General features: G+C 39.0%; 1 protein-coding gene across 11 annotated transcripts in view; it reads left to right on the forward strand.

The window, feature by feature from the left end:
- Positions 1-8,122, forward strand: part of PRKCZ (protein kinase C zeta) — a 223,187-nt gene that overhangs the window by 66,949 nt on the left and 148,116 nt on the right. Inside the window, exon 1 of one of the 11 annotated variants that reach the window (XM_025211737.1) lies at positions 6,649-6,772. The exons of the other annotated variants lie outside the window; for them this stretch is intronic. The gene's annotated coding sequence lies outside the window, so the exon portion shown is untranslated. Of the gene's footprint in view, positions 1-6,648; positions 6,773-8,122 lie in introns of those variants that run through there. 11 annotated transcript variants of the gene reach the window in all.

Here is an 8,122-nt window from a genome sequence, read left to right on the forward strand (position 1 = left end):
AGGGTGGGGTGAGGCCTTGCCCCTCCTGTTCCATCCACTCCATTGCCCCTGCCTCCAGGGAGGGGGGCAGCAAGGCCAGCTGTGCTGCCCTTGTTTCCCCCTGCCGCCCAACCCATGTCCCCACCATCATGGCGGTACACCACCATCTCCTGTTCAAACACTTGTTCGCACTCTGATTGTCTCTTTGTCGGCAAATCGGAGTGTTAATAAAATGTTACAGACAGACAGACTTAGGCTTTTATAATATTAGAATTAAATGTAATGGAGCAGATACATGCTGGTGATGTTGGGACATAAAACTAATTGCTGTGGTGAATTACTTTTTTGGTTGATTTATTTTCTGTTTAAAGTAAAAGAAAGAAGGAACTTTAAAAGAGGCTTTTACTCAAATGTGAGCTCCTCATGTGACAGGAAGGGGACAAAACATTTAGCAGTCCAGAATGGGATGTTAGACGCACAGGAACCTCGGACCTGTGTTTTAGGATGATGACTAACGCTGTTTTCAGGAACTCCTTGATTTTGGTAGTCCGACCTTTTTCTGGTTATCATTTGAAGACAGCCTCTGAAGACCTTCTATTGCTTGTATGAATAAGAAATGTATACGTGTACAGGTTGTGATCCTTCACCCTTTTTGTTTAGAGCTAAGAGGGCTAGGAAAAGGTGGCCAGGGTTATCATCCCAAAAGATGTGATGCTTGCCAGTCATTCTTATTAGGATTTGACTATGAATGCTTCAGAGAAATGTTGTCTTTAGTTGAGGCTATGCCAACTGTTGAGTGAATTTCACTGTTACATAAATATAATGGGGAAAATGTTTATAGAAGTATTGCTATAGATAGAAATGATTTTCAGAAGTGATTAGACTGAGCAAAAAGTCACTTTTCTGTCAGATTAATAATTGCGTTTTTATTAATACTCATTTTTCTACCCTCATGCCTATCAAACAGAAAAGGTTTGCAGAGGTTTATAAATAACCCTACAGCTTTTAAGAGTGCTTGTTTGAATGAAAGATAGCATCTTACAATGTGTTTACAATCAATTGTTAATCTAATTTCTGGAACAGGTAATTAAACATGTGGATCTAACATCATTGTTATTTATATTACAGGAGCAGCTGCTAGCTCTGCTGTAGCTTGTTTTGGTCAGCCTTCCCATGGTATTTTAGTGGGATTTATAACTGAGTTAGTGCATGATAATATAAAAGCTAGATGGGGGAGGGTAATCCATTTTATCATTTGATTTCAATTGGTCCAGCTGTAGGGTTTTTATTTTTTTTAATTGCATGGGCTTAACATGCTAATTGGAAGCCCATATTAAAGAAAAAATGTAAAACTATCCTCAGAGCGCAGAGATAAATAGCAAGATAAATGCATCGAAAGCAGCTAATATTATTCAAAGGTTTGTTGTCTGAAAATTGGTGTGCTTTAAGGGACAACCTTCAACAGTGATAACCACTGACAAGTCTTCTCATCATTAAAATTGGTTTTAAAAACTTCAGGCATATTAGTTTGTGTTGGCTAGAAGGCCCACGGCTGGAGTACATACCATAACTTGTTATTTTGCCAGATGTATATTCTGAAGCACTATAGATGGAAAGAGGGCTACCAGGCAGATTATCCAGGTTTGCCCCTACATGACTGAGCATCACCATGTGCAAAAGGGTGCCTGTTCTGCATCCTTTTTACTTTGCAATGAATTAGAGTCCTTTTCTGATGTAGCTGTAACTTTATATTATGTAAATTAAAAAATAAAAGTATGTTAATTCAGTTATCTTTCAGAGTTGTGAAACCATGGAATAGACTTCATCTAGACATGTTAAAGAAACTGTGGTAAAATTGGGTATTCCTTTGGTTTTCAAAAATCTATCTGGAACATCATCAGTGAATTAAGAAAAAGTATGAAATATAGTTCTCTTTATTCTGTTTTGGACTAGCCACATAAGAACTAACATATACCAAACCAAACTATTTTTAAAATCTAGCCCATTGCTTAACAATACATTTTAATTGTTAAGATTAATGCTTAACAATAAATTGGTTGGATTAATAATCCTTCCAGATATAGGCATAAAAACTTCTATGAAATATGTATGGTGGAAAAAACAAATCTGTGGATGCTTTCAATATTGATTAACAGCACTGAATGTAAGGGTGTGTTAATATTTATTCAAAGTATATTTATTGTTGATAAACATGATGATGGATATTTCATTTCTTGAATGTCTTCCTTGGTGATATTCTGTCCCTAGAAGTAAAGTAAACATGACTGTAAATCTGGCTTTGAGTTTTATGATGTATAAACATAAACATTGGAAAAATACTTGTTTAAGCCTCTCAGACATTCCCTGGAAAAATAATTATATATATTTGTACAGAACAAAGATTTTTTTTTTTTTTTTTTAAATCTCTAGACCAAATTCAGGGGGAAACAATTGCACAATTGATTTCAGAAAATCCAGAGGAATAAACTAAAATCATGTAAATGCTCCAGATTACATCTTTTTTAAACTGAAATAAGAATTGCAACAAGCACCATGGATGAATTGTGTCATGCCACTGCCACGGGGCAGAAGCAGCGGCCCAGGTGCGGGCCCCCCCCCCCCCCCCCCGCCCCCCCCCCCCCCCCCCATAAGATGGTCATTTTGTATTCTCTCTCTCTCTCTCATGTGTGTGCATACAGAATGACCATTTTATACCAACTTCCCCCTAATTCATTCTCATGACATTAATCTCTCTGAATATAAATTAAGCTCTCAGAATAGAAATTTGCTCTGTATACAACTTCAACAAGAACAGCTTTGGGCTTCCTTTATAAAGAAAAACAGAACAAAGAGAAAATTCAATTCAGCATGAGGAAAGAAGAGTATGTCAAGGTCACATCTTATAGTATGCTTCATTTTATTTCAGCAGGCAGAAGGAATATCCAAATTTTGTCTGAAAACAATTTTGTCCAATATCAGTTTATAAAGTCAATGTAGATTATGAAATGTCTTGTTGCCTTGGTTTGTTCCTCTTTTCTTTTGATGCTGTTACTGAAAGTAGTAATATATACAGGCTCCAGATTATTTTTTTTTAATTCACTTCGCACATTCTGTCTTTGGATTTTACATTTTTGTCATTTTAAAAGCTCTGTGAAGCTTGTTTGACTTGGCAAACTGACTCATTTCAGTAGTTAAATGTTTTATATTTGCAGATAAGATTTTCCTTCTTTATAAGAGGGATTGATTGCTAATGCCTAGCAGTCTCTTTTCATTTTCAGTCTTTGCCCATAGTGGTATTTCTGATTTCATTCTCACTTGTTAATATATTTTTGTTTATAGCTATACAGATCTGATGGTCTCATCTACAAGAGATATTTCCCAATGTTGAAACTTGTCTTTTTTGAGCTGGAATGATATAAAAACAGGAGTGGGAAAACACAGATTCTGAAATAACACACAAAGCACTGGAAATCATTTCCATCCTTCTGTTATTACTTATTGCTTATTTCAGACATGGAAGTACATTGTTATTACTAGAATTAATTTGTAAATTTGCACTCGGTGCTTCTTGATACATTACAGAATTTTCTTATTTTCTGTGGTAGGTTGACTTTGGGTTATTAGTTGGGAAAGGTTTGGCCAGTTACAAAAATATACCCAACATGAAATAAATCTGTTGAATATTGGGGCATGAACACACGCAACATTTAGAACAGTTGAAATGTGAGTCAAACCTGAAGTGGACAGTCATACAACTCCATTTAAACTGTTTTAAATCTGCCTGGAATGATTTAGAAACGTACTTGGAAAATCAAATGCTGTTTTGAACTGGTTCAGGGTTACACGTTGACTCCTTAAATGTTCTGTAACAAAGGTCTGGTTAATTCTCCAAGTATCTTACACTACAATGCTGTTCCCCCTCCTCCCTTCCTCTTCCCACTGCTGCAACTGGCTGCTTTATGTAGCCAAATTCTACTGCCCCCTCCCCCCTTTTTTCTTTTTGTTGACCCTTTTTTCATTAATGAGCTCCCTTGCACTGTTTGTTCCATAAAAGATACCTTTCTAAGAACCAGCTGTGTCCCTGCTCCCTCCTCCACGCCAGCCCATCATAATGCCCTTCCAGCCCCTGAGAACAAAAAAAAAAAAGAGGGTCAGGCTCTTAAGTCAAGCAAGCACACTGCAGAGTTTGGTCATTTGCAAGCTGTTGAAGTTTATTATAGTCATATTTAGGAACCAAGGGGAAGCAAAAAAGTGACAGCGTCCCCAGCCACAGATCACTCCCCCTTGGTACCTCCCAAACAAGCATGCTAGTACTCCCCCTCCCTCCATCCCCCACCAACTCGCCCATTGCAAGGCATGCTGAGCTGTGTACTCACTCCCACCCCTGATGCCAGTCACAGTACTTCACACAGTTCTGAACTGTTCCCAAAAAGTTACATTTGAGAACAGTTCAGTTGTATGTCCACACCCTTGGCTGACCAGTGGTTCCCAAGTCTGCTTTATTTTGCATAGTGGCATGTCTTAAAACACACAGATCACTTTTATATGCGAGAGTCTTCATGGGTCTTCTGAATAGCACTAGAAAAATACAAAATAAACTACAGTTGCCCCATTAACCAGATTCTGGAGGCCTGTTAAATTCATAATGTACTTGTTTTAAGACTGTTGGCTGCTAAATTTTAGTATCCTAGGATTCTCAAAGAGTGAACAAGCAGCATAAACGTTCGGGAGAAGAACAATAATGAAGGAATCGGTTTTGAATGAGAGGAGAAGAAAATTATACCGCCTTTCCTCATATATTTTTAAAGTGTTACATTTGGAAGAAGATAGTTCTGTTTCTGTTTACAAGAATAAAGTCATTTGTAATAGCAGTAGTGCATGCAGTAGTCAGAGAAAAAAAATCATAAAAAAGGGGGACACTTAAAATTGTGGAGATTTGTTGAGGAACAGTCAAACCTGGCAATTGCAGTCATAACGAGAAAGCAGTAGGTATGCATTAATTTCAGTCTGTTTTTTCTTTAATAAAAGATTTATAATTAATGCATTTAAAATTGTTATAAAAAGAAGAAACAAGGAAATATCTGTACACACTGAAAGGCAAAAGACAAGCGATTAAAAACCACTCTGTTCCAAAATGAGTGTTTGAGGGAGTAAGAGAGAGATGCACCATAAAGTAAAAATTATATTCTATGAAGTTTGTCAAGTGTTAGGAAATGCCTGTTAAACATTTTCTCCTTAGAAATACCAAAAATTAAGTAGGTTTAAAAGAGAATAATCCTAAATAAGCCCTTGTTACTTCATATTGATGATATTAGAAATGTTCTAATTTAAAACCGGTTTGCATTTTGCTTTGCAGACAGTTTCTACATGGACTATACTTAGTCCCATTTGAAATCATTAGGAGCCAGAATTTTGTTCTTCATGGACATTTTATGTGAAGTGATATCATCTGCATTTTTGGGAAACTTACGCGAGGGCCAAGTACTGGCTTTTTGAATGGAATATGTTAAAAAAGCATTGATAAATTTAATATGGTCTCATCTTTTAGTACTGTTTATACTCAAAAGATCTTGCATGGGTTAAGCGTGAGCAGATATCTGTATTGTAATATAGGTTGGTAACCTATGGGCCACAGGCCAGATCCAGCCCAGGAAAGTGGGGGGCTTTTGTGATGTGGGACTTGACCCATGGTGCAGCTGGGTGTCGTCGTCATGTCAGCCGGGTCCTAGCACTGGTTTGCCTCAGAGCCAAGCTGGGTTATTCTGACTTGCTGCCAGGAAATGTTGCTGACTGCTGATGTTTTAGGTTCATCTTTCTCCATTTAGCTTACATTTGCAGCTGATATAATTGATCTGTCTCTGCACTGGAAGGTAGTCTAGAATGTAGGTATAAATGATTATTGTCTTTGCGCTCATGATTTGAACAACTTATTTTTCTTGGAGATTAAGTAAAAAGGGACACATTTTGATTCTTATTTTGATATAAAACGCATCATTTTGGTTTTGTAAGGGAGGGAGGAAAGAGAAATTGGAGGTAAAAGGAAACAACCTGGAAAATTTAAATATTTGGACTTAAATCAATTAAGATGATAATTTGTAGTAATTGCCCTTTGCAGTTGTTTTATTTACAAAATTACATTTGAACGGCACAAAATATTGTGTACGTGTATATTTGCAACTCCAATATCGAAGGGTTGTCCTGATGATTTCAGCTGTAGTCTACCCTAGGTTAATTTGTATTAAGGGTTTCACTACAGTATTTTTTTAATATTGAATGTTGTAGCATCAATAGAAAAGTTGAAGTAGACGCCAAAGATGTTATCTGGTGCCCGCATGTTATTAAAAGTCTTCTGTTGTCTTTATTTGCTGTTGAATTAGGCCCAAAATAAAGTTCTAATTTTTAAAATAACAGTATTTCTTTGAACAAAATAATCTAAGACCCAGCAGAGCCACTTCTGTAGTATTAAACTCCACTTGTGTGACATACACTTCTCTAGGCAGTTTTCCACTTGTCTGGATGAATACATCTGCACTGTGGTTTTGTCCAGCATGCAGTTTTTTGAAGTATTTCATTTGCAATGTATGTTTATAAATTTTACTGCTTCAACTTAAACCACTACAATTTTTATTTAGAAGCACCCTCTGCCAAGGTACTATGGGCACTGAACAGTCGTAATAGGGGATAGATCACTCTAGATGAACCAGGTTTAATGTTCTCTGTCTGAAACATCTACAGCCACTGTCGGAGATGGGATACAGGGATACATTTGCATACAAGGAAACCTCATTTAAATGTACTGTCTATCGTTAAACTGCTCAGTAATGTGAACCAACTATGTAGTAGATTAAATGTTAATGTGCTCAGTAGTGGGAACCAACTATGAAGTAGATTAAATTAGGGGTGCAGTGATGGAGATTTTGGGGGCTGATACCGATATTTAAGGAGGTATATTGGAAGATATGGATACAATATTGGCAGCGCGGGGCTTTTCTTGCTGGGAACTGGGCTTGGAGTGGGCTCCAGTGGCTCTGGAAGGAGGCTGCAGCCACCCCAAATTTTGCCACAGCTCTGCTCCCAGGTGCATGCCACCACTCGGTGCAGCCCCGGCTGAATGTCCCGCTTCCACCCAGGTGCCTGGAAAAGCCAGGGCTGTATTGGGCAGCGGCACAGGGCTGGGAGCAGAGCTGCAGCAAAATTTGGGTTGGCTGCAGCCTCCTCCCAATGCCCCTGGAGCTTGCTGCGAGCCCAACCCCTGGCAAGAAAAGCCCTGCGCAGTGCTGGCTCCAGCTCCACCCTGCAGCTTCAGCTTCACCTGCACCATGCAGAGCCAGGGGCACCCCAGCCCCCACCCCTGCCCTTCTGGGGTGTAAGCAGTGGTGGGAGCCACCCCCACCCCATGAGCTGTACCTCCATCCTGCAGGTGGGCCTCCCCCACTGGGCAGTGCTTGTCGCTGCCCCCTCCCTTACTGCAGGGGTGTTGATCTGCCCCCCCATGCTGCTTCCCTCCCCTTCAGACTTCCTTTCTGACTTACCAGCTGGAGGCAGCTTTCCATGCTGCTGGCTCCACTCTGTGCTTTGCTGCACCTGTGTGCAGCATGGGCATTTATTGGTCAAATTATAGGCCCCATTGGACCAATATCCATTATAGACAATTTTCTTTATATATGTACCGATCTGATATTGGACCAACATATCAGTACACCTCTAGATTAAATGTAACCAACACCGAGCATAACTAAAACACAGGGCCTATATTAGGCAAACATTGTGTTGGGAACCTTTAAAAAAAAAAAATAAATAAAAAATTACAGATTTTATTAAAAACACACTTGCAACGCTTCACATATTGAGCATTTTTGTTTTACCAAAACTTCATATTGCAAAAACAGCCACATATCCAAAAACATACAACTACTAGGGCTGTGCGAAGCTTTGGGTGCTGATTCTGTTTGGCCCCTGATTCGGTGGCCAAATCTCCAAATTCGAATTAAATCAGGGGACCAATAAAAAGGGCCAAATTGATTTGAAGCTCTCCAAATCTTCGGAAAAAATTCAGAGAGCTTTGATTTGGGGCTCTAGGTCCCCGCCTGCTGCAGCAGGGAGCTGGAGCCAGACTTGGAGCTGGTAAGTAGGGGGCAGAGGA

This window comes from Alligator sinensis, unplaced genomic scaffold (genome assembly GCF_000455745.1).
Source record: "Alligator sinensis unplaced genomic scaffold, ASM45574v1 scaffold366_1, whole genome shotgun sequence".
Lineage (NCBI taxonomy): Eukaryota > Metazoa > Chordata > Crocodylia > Alligatoridae > Alligator > Alligator sinensis.